The sequence below is a fragment of the Papio anubis genome, chromosome 1, assembly GCF_008728515.1.
Source record: "Papio anubis isolate 15944 chromosome 1, Panubis1.0, whole genome shotgun sequence".
Taxonomy (NCBI): Eukaryota; Metazoa; Chordata; class Mammalia; order Primates; family Cercopithecidae; genus Papio; species Papio anubis.
Window position 1 is genome coordinate 6986090 of NC_044976.1, and position 19823 is coordinate 7005912.

The 19823-nt window shown below is 46.1% G+C and overlaps 1 long non-coding RNA gene across 1 annotated transcript; it reads left to right on the top strand.

The window, feature by feature from the left end:
* The first annotated feature begins 18898 nt into the window (after window positions 1–18898).
* Window positions 18899–19573, top strand: LOC103877464. Its single transcript, XR_002520362.2, has 2 exons — window positions 18899–18942; window positions 19145–19573. It is a non-coding gene; the product is annotated as an uncharacterized LOC103877464 (long non-coding RNA).
* Window positions 19574–19823: the final 250 nt, after the last annotated feature.

Genomic DNA, 19823 nt, shown 5'->3' on the forward strand with positions numbered 1-19823 from the left:
CAGCTTAGTGTTTCTTCTTTCAGCTTGCTGAATCTTCCACGCCTGGTGGTGCCCGTCTCACTTTGGATATCAACTGTAGTGTTTCAGTTGGATGAGTGTCTAGTGGGAAGGAGCCACATCCCTCCCTGCCCTGTGCGATGACTCTAGGTTCTCTATTTAACAAAGGACACGGAAACTTATGGAAGTGGGTCCCCTCTCACCAGGATGGAAGCAGATGAAACACATTTCAGGGTAGCATCCAGAGACCCACAGTGGCCTCTCCATGGATTCCCTAATGTGGCCGATTGACATCGTCCATGATTTTTGCTATGCCCTTGAACTTGTATAGCCTGGTCTTATTGTCACAGTTCAAGAAGAACTTGCTCTAGCAAGCAATCCGTGACTTTCGTTCAAGATAATTTTCATCAACATTGAACTCTCCTCTTTCTTGAACCAAACTCAGCTTCAGCCAGGCCACATCTTCGTCAGGGAAGAGAAGTCAGACTGGGTGCCTCAGTTTCCCCAAGCTCCATCGCTGCCTAAATTCCCAGTGTTTTGAAAAGCTTCTTTACCTGAAGTTGTTTACTCTCCAACTCTGAACTGATGAGCTTTAGGATGAATGTTTGATACAGAGCTTGATGGGAGGCTCATGATCCTACCATGTGATTTTTACATTAATCCTTTAAGATTTTCACTGAATGCCAGGTGGCTCACGCCTATAATCTCAGCACTTTGGGAGGCTGAGGCGAGAGCATTGCTTGAGCCCAGGAGTTCAAGACCAGCCTGGGCAACATGTGAAGCCCCGTCTCTACAAAAAATACAAAAATTAGCCAGGCATGGTGGCATGCACCTGTAGTCCCAGCTACTCGGGAGGCTGAGGTGGGAGGATCTTGAGGTCCAGGAGGTCGAGGCTGCAGTGAGCTAGGATCACCCCACTACACTCTAGACTGGGCAACAGAGTGAGACCCTGTCTTAAAAATAAATAAATAATAAATAAATAAATAATAAAACAATGACAATATTTTTGAAAAGACCTCATGGATTGATTAGAACACATCTACAGGCCAGAGCTCCACCAAGTTTGATTTCAAACCCCGATCTGCAGTTCCACTTGTGTTCTGACAGAATAATATGTATTCGAGATAAGACAGAGCTCTCAGGAAGCCAGATCAAGGCTGATAGGGACGGGCGCCTCTCCTATGCACTAGGCTCACCAGTTAGAGTGTAATGGAAGCAAAGGGGAACGTACTGGAAGTCTCTCTTGGACTCATCCAACAGATGTGAGGTTGAGGCACTGAGTTTGAAAAGGGGCGGAAATTGGCCGGGGGCAGTGGCTCACACCTGTAATCCCAGCACTTTGGGAGGCCAAGGCGGGCAGATCACGAAGTCAGGAGATCAAGACCATCCTGGCTAACATAGTGAAACCCTATCTCCACTAAAAAAAAAAAAAAATACAAAAAAAATTAGTTGGGCGTGGTGGCAGGCGCCTGTAGTCCCAGCTACTCGGGAGGTTGAAGCAGGAGAATGGTGTGAACTGAGGAGGCGGAGCTTGCAGTGAGCTGAGATCACACCACTGCACTCCAGCCTGGGCGACAGAGCGAGACTCCGTCTCAAAAAAAAAAAAAAAGAAAAGAAGAAAAAAAAGAAAAGGGGCGGAAATCATGTAGTTCCAGAAAGCTAGCAGCTCCACATTCTTGCTGGGAGGCAGGTGCTTGGATTTGAGATTTCATCAGATTCCCTCAGAGGGGAAGAGGCAGTTCCATAAAAGGAAATTCAGATGCTCTAAGGATGGAAAAATGGCTAGAAAGCAACTGAAACCCAGCACACATCCACAGCAGCAGGCAACTCAGACAAGCGTCTGTAATTTAAGTAGAAGGAGGAGCGCCAGCTTTCTTGTATCATGAAAACGTTTACAGTTTCTGGGCTTAGAAGAAAAAAGCCCTAAAACCTTGAGGATAAAGGAATTCATTTTCTAAAATTCAGTTCTATAAACAACACTGTGAAAGGCCAGAGGAAGGTTATCAGATTGGGATATTTGTGTTTAATTTCTTGACTTACCACATTCCAGGAGCAGATTTATAGTCATTGGTCGGGAATGTGTCAGCGAGCACCCGGGGGTCAGGGAAATGTGGTCATTTGCATTTTGAAACACAGAACTGTATGTTTCTTCAGCTGCCGATTTACCAGCTCTCCGGAGACAACAGGCTGAGTTCATCTTGGCTGAGGGACACCGGGACTGACCGATTCTCTCTGGTTGCAGAAATCACGGCTTTCCTTGTTCAGGACATCTGACCAACGTTAGGGACTGGCGAGTCAGTCAACTGTAAAGGATGGTCCCTCCAATTGGGGATCTGAGAGATCAGCAAAAAGGGATTTGGGAGGAGATGAAGTTTGTCATGCTGGGCCAGAGTGGTCGTATCATTAGAGGCAGAAAAGTGTCTGTTTCCATTTCTGTTTATTAAAAATCATTAAACACTTTGGAAGCCTCAGAGAGGTGCTCAGCCCGGAGTCCCTACGGCTGTCCCCAGGTTGCCGGTTCATAGCTGATCCCTATGGAAGCTCATGGACACCTGAAATTCATTTTCATTTATAAATGTACACCCATGATGAATCTCTGATGAAAGGAAACATACGGAACACTGATAATGAAAAGAAAGGCCATCGATGAGAAGAGAATAATCAAATTTCTACAAGTTGGCTGTAACATGAGTTTTCCAAGACTTTTTGTTTATTTGTTTGTTTTGTTTTGGAGACAGGGTCTTGCTCTGTCACCCAGGCTAGAGTGCAGTGGCACATTTCTGCTCACTTGCAATCTCCACCTCCTGGGTTCAGGTGATCCTCCCACCTCGGCCTCCTCAGTAGCTGGGACCACAGGCACATGTCACCATGCCTGGCTAATTTTTTGTATTTTTTGTAGAGATGGGGGTCTCGCCATGTTGCCCAGGCTGGTCTCAAACTCCTACTCAAGTGATCCTCCAGACTTGGCCTCCCAAAGTGCTGGGATTACAGGCGTGAGCCACGGCGCCTAGCCCTTCTCAGCTTTCTTAGCTGTTTCCTTCTCATCAAAATTAGACTTCTCCAGGCCAGGTATGGTGGCCCACACTTGTAATGGAGCAATTTGTGGGGGCCGAGGTGGAAGGATCCCTTGATCCCAGAAGTTCAAGACCAGTCTGGGCAATGCAGTGAGACCCCATAAAAGAAAAAAAAAGTTATAAAGAAAGAAACAAGAAAATTAAACTTGTCCAATATTAACAACTAAAAATATAAAGACAGTGGTGTACAATTTTGCTTGTCATTCTTTAGAAATAAAGGTTACCCATACCGATGATGTGTTATTTGCTGAGGCGTTCTTGCAGCTAGCAGCCTGAAACTTTCTCTCTGAACTTGCCATTTAGAAGTAAAACGTGGAATTTACATCTATAAAAAACCTCAGTTCTTAAAAATTCAGTGTTTAAAAACAGTGACATGCAAAAACTTCCAAACAATTTATAAAACCAGTTTTTGTGGCCAGGTGTGGTGGCTCACACTTGTCATCCCAGCACTTTGGGAGGCCGAGGCAGGTGGATCACTTGAGGCCAGAAGTTTGAGACCAGCCTAATCAATGTGGTGAAACCCTGTCTCTACTAAAAATACAAAAATTAGCCGGGCGTGGTGGTGCACCTGTAATCCCAGCTACTTGGGAGGTTGAGGCATAAGAATCATTTAAAGCTGGAAGACAGAGGTTGCAGTGAGCTGAGATCACATCACCGCACTCCAGCCTGGGCAACAGAGTGAGACTCCATCTCAAAAAAACCAAAAAAACAAATTAATACAACAAAACCAGTTTTATCTTTCTTTTTTGATGCCATAAGATGTATTTAACTTTGAATTTACATTTGCCACAAAATGTCACTTAAAAATTCATTGAAGAATCAGACTTTTCTTAATGTAATTAAGTAAAAGTAAATTAAACAGCATGTGTCTCTACTTAAATGTGATAAAGTTGAAATACGTGTTTTTATGTAAATTGGGCTTTTGTTGTTGTTGTTGCAGTAGAAATTGACCAATTGCAACAGTAGGAGATGGTGTGGGGGCTTCAGCCTCTGACACACACTACAACCCCCAAAAGAGCCAACAAAAATGAACTCCAATCCGAAAATGACAGCCTCTTGCTGCACGAATGCTGAGCGTAACGTTGCTGTGTTTCTTTGCCTCACTCTGTGCCAGAATGCGGCCCCTCTAGCCCTTGACTTGGAAAATCTGGAGCTACCACTAAAGTCAGTGGCCACTGAAGGCACAAAAGGCCGTACGTGGTGGGCGAGGGGGGGCTCAAGAATGGGGGAGGTGGAGTTGCCAGGCCTCAGAACAGTGCCAGGGATCTGGGGAGCAGGAACTACCAGGCGATCTCTTTAGAAGTCCAAGCTGCCCTTTACTCAGAGCTGTTGATATGAGTTGCCAAATTGCCTTCTAGAACAAATTTGGGAGTCTTGTGCCTTGGGCTGTGTGCTTCTTCTTTCTGTAGCTGCTCTAAGCCGACTCTCTGACGGTCTCTTTTCTGTGGTCTCTGCCCTACCCCAGGTTCTGCGCAGGGGTCTACCAGAACCTTGACCTCCCTAAAGTGTCTGGTGTGGAGGCGGCCACCCAGTCATGATTAGTGGGCTCTCCCTGACTCTACCTCTCTTGTGACAAGTTAGTCTTAAGGCCAGACATCCCCCGGGGTCGTTGCTCTTGGCCCTTCCGTGTGGGAGACACTGCTACCTGCCTACTTGGTAACCATTCCCTCCTTTTGCCTAATTGTCAGAAGCCCAATTTTGTTCAGAGTGGCACCATGGCCAGCTTAAATTTCTACCTTTAGGCCAGGTGTGGTGGCACACACCTGTAATCCCAGCTACTCGGGAGGCTGAGGCAGTAAAATCACTTGAACCCCAGAGGCAGAGGTTGCAGTGAGCAGAGATCGAGCCACTGCACTCCAGCCTGGATGACAGAGCAAGATTCCATCTTGAAAAATAAATAAATAAATAAATAAATAGCTGGGCACGGTGGCTCACACCTATAATCCCAGCACTTTGGAAGGCCAAGATGGGTGGATCACCTGAGGTCAGGAGTTCGAGACCAGCCTGGCCAACATGATGAAATCCTGTCTTTACCAAAAACACAAAAAATTAGCCAGGCATGGTGGCAGGCGCCTGTAATCCCAGCTACTTGGGGAGGATGAGGCAGGAGAATGGCTTGACCCTGGGAGACAGAGGTTGCAGTAACCTGAGATCGCACTATTGCGCTCCAGTCTGGGCAACGAGAGCTAAATTCTGTCTCAATAAATAAATAAATAAATAAATAAAATAAAACAAAATGTCCACCTTTCCCAAAGCCTTTGCAGCTAGGGATGTCCAAGTGAAATGGTTCTGAGTTGTGCAACAGACCAGCCAGGCGTTTCTGGAAGTTCTTTGCTTTTGTGATATAGCACCACCTTGCCCTCCTTCTCCTGGTTTTTGTTTCCCTGCTTGGAATATGGACATGAAGCTGGAGCTGGAGCAGCCATCTTTTTTTTTTTTTTTTTTAGACGGAGTCTCGCTCTGTCGCCCAGGCTGGAGTGCTGTGGCCGGATCTCAGCTCACTGCAAGCTCCGCCTCCCGGGTTCCCGCCATTCTCCTGCCTCAGCCTCCCGAGTAGCTGGGACTACAGGCGCCCGCCACGTCGCCCGGCTAGTTTTTTGTATTTTTAGTAGAGACGGGGTTTCACCGTGTTAGCCAGGATGGTCTCGATCTCCTGACCTCGTGATCCGCCTGCCTTGGCCTCTCAAAGTGCTGGCATTACAGGGATGAGCCACCAAGCCTGGCCGTATGTGACTTTGGCTTCATGCTTTTTTCACCTTATGAGCTTAAGATGGCTGCTCCGGCCGGGCGCGGTGGCTCAAGCCTGTAATCCCAGCACTTTGGGAGGCCGAGCAGCCATCTTAAGCTCATAAGGTGAAAAAAGCATGAAGCCAAAGTCACATACGGCCAGGCTTGGTGGCTCATCCCTGTAATGCCAGCACTTTGAGAGGCCAAGGCAGGAGGATTGCTTGAGGCCAGGAGTTCAAGGTCAGCCTGGGCAACATAGCAAGATCCCATCTCTACAAAAGAATAAAATTAGCTGGGCGTGCCTGTAGTCCTAGCTACTGGTGAGGTTGAGGCGGGAGGATCACCTGAGCCCAGGGGATTGAGGCTGCAGTGAGTGGTAATCTCATCACTGCACTGCAGCCTGGGTGACAAAACAAAGCAAAAGTCACATGCTAAGGGTGGTGGAGCAGGAAGAATGGCATGTCATAGAGGTCAGGCCTGACCCTAACCTTTGGAGACCCAGGGCAAGAGTACATACAGAGGGGGTTTGAATTTTTTTTTTTTTTTTTTGATGGAGTCTCACTCTGTCGCCCAGGCTAGAGTGCAGTGATGCGATCTCACCTCACTGCAAGCTCCACCTCCCAGGTTCACGCCATTCTCCTGCCTCAGCCTCCCAAGTAGCTGGGACTACAGGCGCCTGCCACCACACCCAGCTAATTTTTTTTTTTTTTGTATTTTTAGTAGAGATGGGGTTTCACTGTGTTGGCCAGGATGATCTCAATCTCCTGACCTCGTGATCCATCCACTTAGGCCTCCCAAAGTGCTAGGCTTACAGGTGTGAGTCACCACGCCCAGCCGGGTGTCTGAATTTTAAAGAGTATCAAGCAAGTGAACAAACTTAAAAAATATATATATGTTCTCCATTCCCATCTTAACAATACACCTCATCATGGCAAAATTTTAAAAACATATGTGAGGTCATGGTTTTTAAGTGTCAGCAAAATATGAAAGTCAACCAAATATTTCAGCACACTTTTCTGTATTCCAGTGCCAATTAGTTCATTGGGAATTATGATTCAGAATCTTACTGTGTTTTATTTTTATTTTTATTTTTATTTTTTGAGAGGGAATCTCACTCTGTCGCCAAGCTGGAATGCAGTGGTGCGGTCTTGGCTCACTGCAACCTCTGCCTCCCGAGTTCAAGCGATTCTCCTGCCTCAGCCTCCTGAGTAGCTGGGACTACAGGCACCTGCCACCATGCCCAGCTAATTTTTGTATTTTTAGTAGAGATGGGGTTTCACCATGTTGGCCAGGATGGTCTCGAACTCTGGACTTCATAATCCGCCCGCCTCAGCCTTCCAAAGTGCTGGGATTATAGGCGTGAGCCACTGTGCCCGGCCTCTTGCTGTGTTTTAGTGTCAGCTTTTTGAGCACTAGTTATCACTGTAGAGGGGTGTGCACATGAGGATATAGGATGAGACCTATTTGAACAAATAACGCAGCAAACCGGGATATGGCCTGGAAGGGTTTTTTTTGTTTGTTTTTGTTTTGTTTTGTTTAAGTAAATCTTACGTTGGATGCAGTGGTTGATGCCTGTAATCCCAGCACTTTGGGAGGCTGAGGCAGGGGAATCACCTGAGCCCAGGTGTTTGAGACCAGCCTGAGCAATATAGTGAAACCTTGTCTCTACAAAAAATAAAAAATAAAAAAAAATTAGCTAGGCATAGTGGTGCACGCCTGTAGTCCCAGCTACATGGGAGGCTGAGGTGGGAGGATTGCTTGAACCCAGGAGATTGAGGCTGCAGTAAGCTGTGAGTGTGGCACTGCGCGCCAGCCTGGGCAACAGAACCAGACCGTGTCTCAATAAAATAAATAAATTAGTTAATTAATTAATTAAAGTAATTCTTAAATCTGGGCTTCTTTCATTATGATTTATGTTATTTTCAACGAGAAAAAAAAAACCCTTTAATTCTTCTTAGTCGGGAAGGTATTTTTGGCCTGATCTAAATGATGGCAATTTTATTCCATTTGTACATCTTGTACAGTGCTATGGAATCTGAGCTAAGCCAAATAATTATGAAAACAGCTTCATAAGATAAAGTTTAAAGAAGTTCTTTATAAAGACACATGATGGATGATAGCTTTCCATTTTCTAAATGGCAGTTGCACAGGTCATGCAGAAGGCAAACTTAATAGGTAGCTATTATGTCAAACCGCAAAGAACTTTGAATTCCGTGGTGGCGGATTCTCTGACCTCACCGCCGACATGCGGAGACTTAAATCTTCTAGTGGTTTCAGATTCAGAAATGTAGTCTTTCCATAGCCCTTTTCCTGTGAGTTGTCAATGGAAAATGCTTCCAGAATTACTGTCTCATAGACAGCTATGCTTCAGGATAGTGGTTGAAAGTGTACAAGGGTTCAAACTACATCCAAGAGGGTTGAAGTGCACAGAGCAGAAGCTTTTAGGTGACAATTCTTATTGATGGGCCCGAATCTGGTAAGCCCTACCATGCCTGTGGGACCACCCCGGCCTCAGTCTGTAGCCTTAATTCTGTGAGTTCCCGTCTATTTCTGCTTCCGGTCTAGACTGAGCTCCTGTCGCAGGCAGCCGCCGGGGCACTCACCTCTTGTATCATGCTACTGGCAGGGTTCTCTTTTTCCTAAGAGACTTGGTTTCTTCTTTGTTTTTTTTTTCCCCCCCAAGGGAAGAATGAGGTCTTCATTTTTCTATCACCAGTACCTACAAGTGTATCTAGCATAAAGAGTAAGGTGATTTTTTTAACTGGCATATAATAACTATACATATTTTAGGCTGAGCACAGTGGCTCATGCCTGTGATCCCAGAACTTTGGGAGGCTGAGGTGGGCGGATCACTTGAGGTCAGGATTTCAAGACCAGCCTGGCAAACATGGTGAAACCCCCTCTCTACTAAAAATACAAAAATCAGCCAGACGTGGTGGTGCATGCCGGTAATCCCAGCTACTTCAGAGGCTGAGGCTTGAGAATCGCTTGAACCTGGGAGGCAGAGGTTTCATGAGCCAAGATCACGCCACTGCACTCCAGCCTGAGCGAGAGAGCGAGACTCTGCCTCAAATAATAATAATTATTATTATACATATTTTATATGTACACATGATATTTTGATACATACAACGTATAATGATCAAATCAGAGTAACTGGGATATCTGTCATCTCAAACATTTCTCTTTTCTTTATGTTGAGAACATTCCCATTCCCCTCTTGCCACTATTTTGAGCTCTGCATTACACTGTTGTTAACCACAGTCACCCCACTGTGCTGTCGAACACCAGAACATATTCCTTCTATCTCATTACACTGTTGTTAACCACAGTCACCCCACTGTGCGGTCGAACACCAGAACATATTCCTTCTATCTGACTGTGTTTTTGCACCTGTGTTTGTACCAACCTCTGTTCATCTCTCCTCATCCCCTCTCCCAGCTTCTGGTAACCATCAATCCAGTCTCCATCTCCATGAGACCTACTTTTTTGGCTCCCACATGAGTGAGGACGGCGTCTTCCACCGTCCAGTTTTTACTGCTCTCAAGTTGCTTTCTGTCTCCCATTGTCCTGCGCTTGCCTTGTTCTGTGTGCCCTTTGCTCTGGCTCGCCATGTGGAAGCCCTCAGCCCCTGGAGATGCTGAATGCCAGAGACACAGCTGTGCAGGTGCACACAGAAGGCGCTGGCCGATCGGGCTCAGGGAGACAATCCACACTGGGAGAAGGGAAGCGTGTGTGTGTGTGTGTGTGTGTGTGTGCGCGCGCGCGCGTTATGGGTGGAATTGTGTCCCTCTCCGCCCCCAAATTCACAGGTGGGAGCCCTAATCTCCAATGTGATTGTATTTGGAGATAAGGCCATTAAGAATGTAATTAAGGCTAAATGAGTGGAGGTTCTAATTTGTGTGGGGACCTAATCCAGTAGAAATGATGTCTTTAGAAAAAGGAAGAGATGAGCTGCCGGGAGATGCTCATGAACAAGGTCTTTGTCTTCAGGGGATGAGGAAAGTCCAGGCGTTCGTTTACTCTAGAGCTACGGGTCAGAAAGGGGTTTCGGCATCAGCGTCTGCAACCTTTGTAAAACGGAGCACAAAATCGATGATGGAGAATTAAGCTCTTTAGAAGCCTGGTTCGGCCCAGTGTGGTGGCTCATGCCTGTCATCCCAGCACTTTGGGAGGTCGAGGCAGAAGGATCATTTGAGCCTAGGAGTTCAAGACTAGCTTGTGCAACATGGCAAAACCCCATCTCTACCAAAAAAAAAAAAATTAGCTGGGCATGGTGGCTTGTGCCTGCAGACCCAGCTACTCGGGGGCTTGAGGTGGGAGGATCACTTGAACCCACGAGGCAGAGGTTGCAGTGAGCTGAGATGGCACCACTGCACTCCAGCCTGGGTGACAGAGCGAGACTCTGTCTCGAAAGAAAAGAAAATAAGAAAAAGAAAGAGACATTAGGGGTGCTTGTACCCTAAGTAAAGGTCATATGAGGGCACAGCAAGAAGGCAGCCATGTGCACACCAGGAAGAGAGCCCTCATCCTGATGGCACCTTGCTCTTGATCTCCGGTTCTCAGGACTGTGAGAAAACGAATTCTGTTGTTGAGGCCACCCAGACTGTGGTCAGCCTGAGCAGATGAATACAGTGTGGTTTTCCCCGAGTTCCTTTCTCATTTAAATCTAGTACATGCTTCCCTGAACTCTTCCTTGCCAGGCTATAACATTTTAGCTGTCCCACAAGTTTAAACATATAGGTTATTTCATGTTTGGCTCTATGTTTTTCTCCTTACCCTGGTAACTGTATGTGAATTAACTTTGGGGAGGGTGTGGGGACTGTAGAAGGGAAGGCTCTAAGGGGAGGCCAACAAATAGCTGAGTTTGTCTGTTTGGCTTGAAGGAATACGGATTGGGCAGATGATTATAATGGTGACACCTCTGATTAGCACCTTCCAGTTCACAAACACCCACCCAGGAGTGATCACATTGGTGCCTCCTGTTAACTCTGGGAGGCATGCAAGCCTAGATAATAGCACGTCTGTTTTAGAGATGGTACAACCGAGGCTTGGAGAGGATAGATGCCTTGGCCAGACTCATAGCTGCCAGTGTGTGTCAGAATCAGGACTCCCAGCCACACGGGGAAGATGAGAGTGCGTCTCTGTGTGGTGCTGTGTGAAGGGGTATTTGGGGAAGTTATGGTAATGAACTGGATGATATTGTATCATTCACAGAGGTTCCAGAAGGAGAGGTGTCCACCCAGGCCTCTGCCTGGAGATCTGCATTCCATCCGCCATGTGGACTGAAAGCTGTCTCCTCCATGGCCTTGCACCTTGCTGGGGACTCCTGTGACACTTTATCTGTGACCCTTTTTCAAAACAACAGATATTTTCATAGAAATAGATCATTTGTTATCTCTCTGGGTCATTTCTAAAAAGGTTTGTTTTTCTTTTTTTTGAGACAGGGTCTTGCTCTGTTGCCCAGGTTAAAGTACAGCAGTGCTATCTTGGCTCATTGCAGCCTCAACCTCCTGGGATCCTCCCACCTCAGCCTCCCAGGTAGCTAGGACTGCGGGAATGCACCACTACACCTGGTTAATTTTTACATTTTTTGTAGAGATGGGGTTTTGCCCTGTTACCCAGGCTAGTCTTGAACTCCTGACCTTAAGCAATCAGCCCACCTTGGCCTTCCAAAGTCCTGGGATTACAGGTGTGAGCCACTGTGCCTGGCCTAAAATGTTTTGTTTTGTTTTTAAACTCTTGGTAAAAGAAGCCATTTATGGTCAGGCACAGTGGCTCACGCCTATAATCCTGGCACTTTGGGAGGCCGAGGCGGGCAGATCACAAGGTCAGGAGATCGAAACTATCCTGGCTAACATGGTGAAACCCCGTCTCTATTAAAAATACAAAGAATTAACTGGGAGTGGTGGCAGGCACCTGTAATCCCAGCTACTCGGGAGGTTGAGGCAGGAGAATAACTTGAACCTGGAAGGCGGAGGTCGCAGTGAGCCGAGATCACCCTACTGCCCTCCAGACTGGGAGATAGAGCCAGACGCCTTCTCAAAAAAAAAAAAAAAAAAAAAAGAAAAAGAAAAAGAAAAAAAGAAGCCATTTAATTTGGCTTTGCTTGGGTTTGATTTTGAGATTGGCAGATAACACCTTGTTTCTCCTATTACATCTTGGAAATCCCCCTCAATGCATGAAGAACAAGAAAGAAAACACAAAGTCAATCCTAGATAAAGCTGGGAGAGGTTTGTATAACTGAGCTAAGAAGGATGAAGCCGGAGTCGATGGAAGCGAAGTGGCCCAGAAAGCAAGCAGCTCACCTGGGATGGCTCAGGCGTGGGAGGGGCCGTTGTCTGTGGGAAGGTCAGGGTGGGCTGGCGCTGGAAACAGCAGGATTTTTATGAAGAGCAATTAGATGCTGCCCACTCACTTCTCAGAGCATAGCTGGGTTCTTGCCCGGCTGCACTGAATCACCTGAGGGGCTTTAAAAATGCTGACGCCCAGGCCCACCCCCCATAACCACCCCCCACCCCCACCACTGTGACTTATCTGATTGGAGAGTTTGGGGGGAGGAAACTGGCCCCACTCCTTTGCCCTTCCCTGTCTGTCCTTTGGGTTCTGCTGGCCCTCAGAGAGCAGGCGCTCAGGTGCTCCCGTCCGCTCTCGCCCATCTGGAGAGCCTGCCATTTTCCGGCCGGGCTGAGTGGGTGAGCTTAATTCTAGGGTGCGGTGGGAGCATGCGCCCTTGGCCAGGAGACAAGAAGCCACCTTCTCCAAACAGCCACAGTAGTCAGGGAGCTGATGTTTTGATCTCCGTCTCTCTGACTCCAGCACTCATCTCTCAATGAGCTCTGCATGTTTTCTCAGGAAGCCACTGGGAGATGTGGCCCATCAGAATGAGGGAGTATCCAAGAATAACCGAGAACAAGGAAGGCAGGAAATCCCAGAAACAAGGGCTTCGACAGTGAGCCCAGGGAATTTCCAGGGTGATGGTGCAGTGGTGAAGGGAAATCCAAGGACAAACTTGTGTGGCAGCTAAGGGAACAGAAAGTGAGCCAGGGCCAGGGGCCCAGGGCTCCAGGAAGGAATGTCCTGAAGACACAAGTGGGACAGACTGATGGTCAGATGGGTCTAACCATGTGGAACGACAGGCTGTCAAGGACTGTGGGGAGATGAGTCCAAATAAAACTCAATGAATTCAAATATAAGGCAACTACTAACTTTGGGGCAAACAAAAAGTTGTAGAAGCAGTAAACAATATTTACACGGTCCTAATATATAAATATTGAATGCCAGTGTAACAAAAAATAATGTTGTAACTGCATTAGAAAGATGGGGTGGGGGCAAGAGCACAAAATCCTCTGATAGGGGCTGGGTGTGGAGGCTCATGCCTATAATTCCAGCACTTTGGGAGGCCAAGGTTGGTGGATCACTTGAGGTTAGGAGTTCGAGACCAGCCTGACCAACATGGTGAAAACCCATCTCTACTAAGAAAAAGAGAAAAATTAGCCTGGTGTGGTGGTGCGTGCCTATAATCCCAGCTACTCGGGAGGCTGAGGCAGGAGAATCTCTTGAACGTGGGAGGTGGAGGTTGCAGTGAGCCAAGATGGCGCCACTGCACTCCAACCTGGGTGACAGAGAGAGACTCCATCTAAAAAGGAAAAAAAAAAATCCTCTGAAATCCTCTGATAGGAAGATGGTAGATGATGTCTAAAATAGATAAATCAAGACAGTGGAGTAACTATACAAAAGTAAATAATGGCGGTGGGAGGGAGAGCATCAGGATAAACAGCTAATGCATGCAGGGCTTAATACCTAAGTGGTGGGTTGACAGGTTCAGCAAACCACCATGGCACACGTTTACCTATGTAACAAACCTGCACATCCTGCCCATGTATCCCAGAACCTAACATAAAATAAAAGTAAAAAGTAACTATTAGAATAATTTGCTAAGAGTTGAAAGTACCCAGGAGAATTGGGTGGGGAGGGGGCAAGAGATTGCTCTTTTGCTTGGTTTTTGCCTTGTAACAAATTTTTAATACTAGTTGACCCCCCAAAAGCTCACAAATTAAAAACATATGCTTCACCTTGATACACATTTTAGAAATTTTGCCCTGTATTGAGTCCCCAACTCTTGCTCAGATTTGAAAAAGGCAAGCTTCACCCAATACATGCTCCATGAAGATCATTCGTCCCTTTGTATCGCTGACATATAACCTAGCTATTCACACTCTAAGTGTGTAATTGGAATATATCATCAATAATAAAAATCATCAGTTACAGTTCTATTTTTATTTTTATTTTTTTGAGATGGAGTCTCACGCTGTCACCCAGGCTGGAGTACAGTGGCGTGATCTTGGCTCACTGCAACCTCCACTTCCCTGGATCAAGCAATTCTCGTGCCTCAGCCTCCTGAGTAGCTGGGCCCACAGGTGCACACCATCATACCTGGCGAATTTTTCTATTTTTAGTAGAGATGGGGTTTTGCCATGTTGACCAGGCTGGTCTCGAACTCCTGATCTCAAATGATCCGCCCGCTTCAGCCTCCCAAAGTGCTGGGATTACAGGCATGAGCCATCACCCCTGGCCTAAACTTGATTCTGATTGGCAGGTTTAAAAAAAAAAAAAACAGATACTCTATAATGTAAACAATCGTATGTCAATACTAATTTATACTCTCAGATACTTCCAAAAGGACTTTGAGGTAGCATACAGTAAAATAATAATGAAAATCAGTAAAACTAGAAGCTTTATTCATAATTGCCCCAAATCAGAATCAACCAATATGTTTTTCAGTCAGTGAATGAATAAACAGACAGTGGCACCCGCAGACAATGGAGTGATAAAAAGAAATGAGGCTGGGCACGGTGGCTCACGCCTGTAATTCCAGCACTTTGGGAAGCCGAGGCTGGTGGATCACTTGAGCCCAGGAGTTCGAAACCAGCCTGGGCAACATAGTGAGACCCCTGTGCCTACAAAAATAATAATAATAATAATAATAATAATAATAATAATAAAATAAACAAAATTAGCCAGGCATGGTGTCACGTGCCTAGGTCCCAGCTACTGGGACCTGTTTCTGTTGAAAGAAAAAAGAAAGAAAGAAAAGAAAGAAAGAAAGAAAGAAAGAAAGAAAGAAAGAAAGAAAGAAAGGGAAAGAAAAGAAAAAGAAAGAAAGAAAGAAGGGAGGGAGGGAGGAAGGAAGGAAGGAAAGAAAGAAAGAAAGAAAAAGAAAGAAAGAAAGAAAGAAAGAAAGAAAGAAAGAAAGAAAGAAAGAAAGAAAAAGAAAGAAAGAAAGAAAGAGGAAGGAAGGAAGGAAGTAAGGAAGGAAGGGAAGGAAGGAAGGAAAGGAAGGAAGGAAGGAAGGAAGGAAGGAGAAAAGAAAAGAGCTATCAAGCCACAAAAAATTGTGGAGGAACCTGAAACATATTGCTAGGTAAATGAGCCAGTCGGAAAAGGTTATACACTGTATGATTTCAACTATATGACACTCTGGAAAAAGCAAAGTGATAGAGACAGCACAAAAGATTGGTGGTTGCCAGGGACCAGGGAGTGAGGGAGAGGGCAGAGATGACCAAATGGAGCACAGGAGCTTTAGGGCAGTGAAACTATTATTTGGTGCTACACTATAATGGTGGATCCTTGTCACTGTACATTTATCAAACCCATAGAATGTGTAATACAAGGAGAGAATCGTCATGTAAACAACGAGCTTAGTTGTAAGGAATCGGCATAGGCTCAGCAAGTGTAACGAGTGTACACCCTTATTTAAGATGAAAGTGGGCGCGTTGGCTCATGCCAGTAATCCCCCAGCACTTTGGGAGGCTGAGGTTGGTGGATCACTTGAGGTCAGGTTGACCAGCCTGGCCAACATGGTGAAACCCCCTCTCTACTAAATATACAAAAATTAGCCGAGTGTGGTGGTGTGCACCTGTAGTCCCAGCTACTTGGGAGACTGAGGCAGGAGAACCCAGGAGGCGGAAGTTGCAGTGAGCTGAAGTCGCGCCACTGCACTGCAGCCTAGATGACAGAGTGAGACTCTGTCTCAAAAAAAAAAAAAAAGGTTAATAACAGGAGAAAGTGTCTACAGGGAGAAGAGGCGCACATGGGAGCTCTGTGTTTTCTGTTCCATGTTCCTGTAAACCTAAAACTCCTCAACGAAATAAAAAGCTCCATTTAAAAAATCAGTACCTTCGTACCAAAAAAACATTTAAATAAGAATGAAGTGACAAGTGCAATTTAAGTCAGGAACTTGTTAGGTGAAAGTACTGAGGTGGAAAAACAAACCTTTATTCTGAATTCTCTGAGGAGCAGATCAAAGGAGGGATGAGTTACATACAGCACATTGTCTACGGAAAGGAAATAGACCTGTTTTTCAGGAGAGACAGGCCAACTCCGAGATGAATGTGTCCCACAGTTTGTTGTTGTCATTGTTTATTTTAGAGACAGGGTCTCTTTCAGTCACCCAGGCTGGAGTGCAGTGGCACAATCTCCGTTCACTGCAACCTCTGCCTCCCAGGTTCAAGCGATCTTTCCGCCTCACAGGCCTGAGTAGCTGGGACTACAGGCACCTACCACCGCAGGGATGGGGTTTCACCATGTTGCCCAGTCTGGTTTTGAACTCCTGAGCTCAAGCGATCCATCCTCCCGCCTCAGCCTCTCAAAGTGCTGGGATTATAGGTGTGAGCCACCAGGTCTGGCCAGTTTTTATTTCTAAGGGAGAAATAGCATAATGGGTGATGAGCCTGATTGTGCTGTGGCTGTAAGTTCTACACATTACCTTAACAATCCAGGTTTCAAAAACCCATGGGGGCTTGATGCTACATTTTAGCTCATCAGGACAGGTCTGTGCTGCGCACTGAGTGGAGTACACAGATATCTTTCTTCAGGATCAGTGCTTATGGTTTCATTTTAGGAATATCTATTTGCCTCTCAACTTTAAAGTTGAGTCAGGGCTGGGCCAGATGTGTTTTGTCTGCTTCTATACTCCTGACTTGTTCATTTTTCCTTTAAAACGCTGCTTTCAGGCCAGGTGTGGTGATTTATGCCTGTCATCCCAGCATTTTGATAGGCCGAGGCAGGTGAACTGCTCGAGGTCAAGTGTTCGAGACCAGCCTGACCAACATGGTGAAACCCCATTTCCACTAAAAATACAAAAAAAAAATTAGCCAGGCATGGTGGCATGTGCCTTTAACCCCAGCTACTAGGGAGGCGGAGGCAGGAGAATCACTTGAACTCGGAAGGTGGAGGTTGCAGTGAGCCGAGATCACCCCACTGCACTCCAGCCTGGCTGACAGAGCGAGACTCCACCACACACACACACACACACACACACACACACACACAAATGGTGGGGTGCTGCTTTCACAAATCACTGCGTACGCAGTGTGCTTATTGTGATAGATTTTAAAACTTACAATCTTCTTGTTCCTTTTTTTGTATTAGCAAAGGAAAACATGAAACCACACGTTAGAATTGAGGGGGCTTTCCCTGGAGTCTCTGTCCTTTACAGTTGAAGAGGCTCTGACAAATGTCAATGATTTGCTCATGGGCACATGGCTAGTAGACACCAGAGCTGGCTCTAGGACTCGCATTGATGTCATTTAATTGATACATCTGACCCCGCTACTAGCACACAATTACTGCTCTGGGTGAGGCCGAATTTAGGGGCATTGTTCACCATGTTGGGGACATTTTCCCAAAGGAGATGACATGGCTGTTCTCAAGCAGGGAGTCCAACTGTCTCCGGAATTGCTTCCTTCCGGTGGGTTCTTAGTCTCACTGACTTCAAGAACGAAGCCGCAGACCATTGCTGTGAATGTTAGTTCTTAAAGACAGTGTGTCCGGAGTTTGTTCCTTCAGATGTTCAGATGTGTCCGGAGTTACTTCCTTCTGGTGGGTTCGCGGTCTCCCTGACTTAAGGAGTGAAGTCACAGACCTTCACAGTGAGTGTCACAGCTCTTAAGGGTGGCACATCTGGAGTTGTTTGTTTCTACCGGTGGATTCGTTGTCTCCCTGGTTCAGGAGTGAAGCTGCAGACATTCCCGGTGAGTGTTACCGCTCATAAAGGTAGTACGAACCCAAAGACTGAGCAGCAGCGAGATTTATTGCAAAGAACAAAGCTCTCTCTACCTGGAAGACAACCCAACAGGGTTGCCACAGCTGCCTCGGGTGGCTATTTTTTATTCCCTCATTTGGCCCCGCCCACATCCTGCTGATTGGTCCACTTTACATAGCACTGATTGGTCCATTTTACAGAGTGCTGATTAGTTCGTTTTTACAGAGTGCTGATTGGTGCGTTTACAAACCTTTAGCTAGACACGGAGGGCTGATAGGTGTTTTTGCAGAGTGATGACTGGTGTGTTTACAAACCTTTAGCTAGACACAGAGCAGTGACTGGTGTGTTTACAATCCTTTAGCTAGACAGAAAAGTTCTCCAAGTCCCCACCCGACCCGGAAGCCCAGCCGGCTTCACCTCTCACAATGGCCGTCCTGCTCACACAACCTGCCTACCTCTTGGGAAGATACCTCCTATTTGGACTTGCTGGTTTTTGTGCAGTCATGCAGAAAGCCCATTTTGCATGACACCAGCTGAACTAGGAGCAGAGAGACGTGTGCAACATTATAGATCTTTTATAGTTAAAAGGGTGAGGAAATTCTGATCCCCTGACCCTTTCAACACCCTCCCCTCATCACCCAAAACAACCACCATGAAAGCGTTCTGCACTTCAGTGTAAAAGGTAAATCTTGTAACACTTGGCCTTGGCCTAAGTGCTGGGTGTCCAGAGCGGACAGAGCCACATGGCGACAGTCGTGACAGCAGATTCCTGCTGCTAAGACCCCGGCCTTTGTGCTCTGTGGCCTGGGCTGATGGGTGGATGGGTGCCCTTACTTGCCTGATTGAGGAGAGCACCCACTGGGGGCCTTTTGGTTTGAAACATTTTTTGCAACTAAGGGGTGGTAAAGATGACGCTAGTTTAACTGATTTTAAGGCTAATTAATCAGTCTTATTTTTTCTTTTTTCCTTTTTTTAGACAGAGCCTCACACTATTGCCTGTGCTGGAGTGCAGTGGTGCGATCATGGCTCACTGCAGCATCAACCTCCTGGGCTCAAGCGATCTTCCTGCCTCAGCCTCCCAAGCAGCTGGGACTACAGGTGCCCAACACCATTGCCCCGATAATATTTTTGTATTTTTTGTAGAGACAGGGTTTTGCCATGTTGCTTAGGCTAGTCTCAAACTCCTGGTCCTAAGTGATCCTCGTGCCTTAGTCTCCCAATGTGCTGGATTTACGGCACCCAGCCAAATCAGCCTTCTAAAGAGCTTAATTTTCCATCACTGATTTGTGCTCTTTTACAGGAAGATTGCAGACTCCGATGCTGATGCTGAAACCCCTTTCTAACCGGTAGCTCTAGAGTAAACAAACACTTGGACTTTCTTCATCCCCTGAAGACAAAGAACTTGTTCATGAGCCTCTCCAGGCAGCTCGTGGTCTGAGCTGTCAGGAATGACGGATGAGCGGCTGCTTTTGCCGGGCGCCTCCGCGGCAGCTAAGGTAGCACTCACAGGACTGTCTACAGCATGGACTCAGTGTTCAGGTGTTCAGGGAGTTATTACTGGAGCAGCTCACTCTATCTTAAGGCAGACAGCCCCGGGCAAAGCACAGCGGATAAACACAAATGACATCTTATGAAACCTAAGTTCATGTGAAATCCCAGATAATTCTGTTGTCAGAAGTGAAAATATATATTGCATTTTTATCTAAAAATAAAAATGAACGTGATGATCTTTCTGCTCTTTGAGATCTAGATTTCGAAAATCGTTTCTTAGATGAAGAAGGAAGCCATTTCTTTGTACTGTATCTTGGAAGAAGATGTTTTTTTAAAGGAAAGCTGTAGGTTATATATACAGTCAGAAATTTGAAAAGATACATATATATACATTTATTGAAAACTAGAAATGTTTTTGAAATAAGTTTTAAAAAGGAAAACAGAGTAAAAAGGGGGAAAGCAGTTAATTACGTAATACAATACGTATT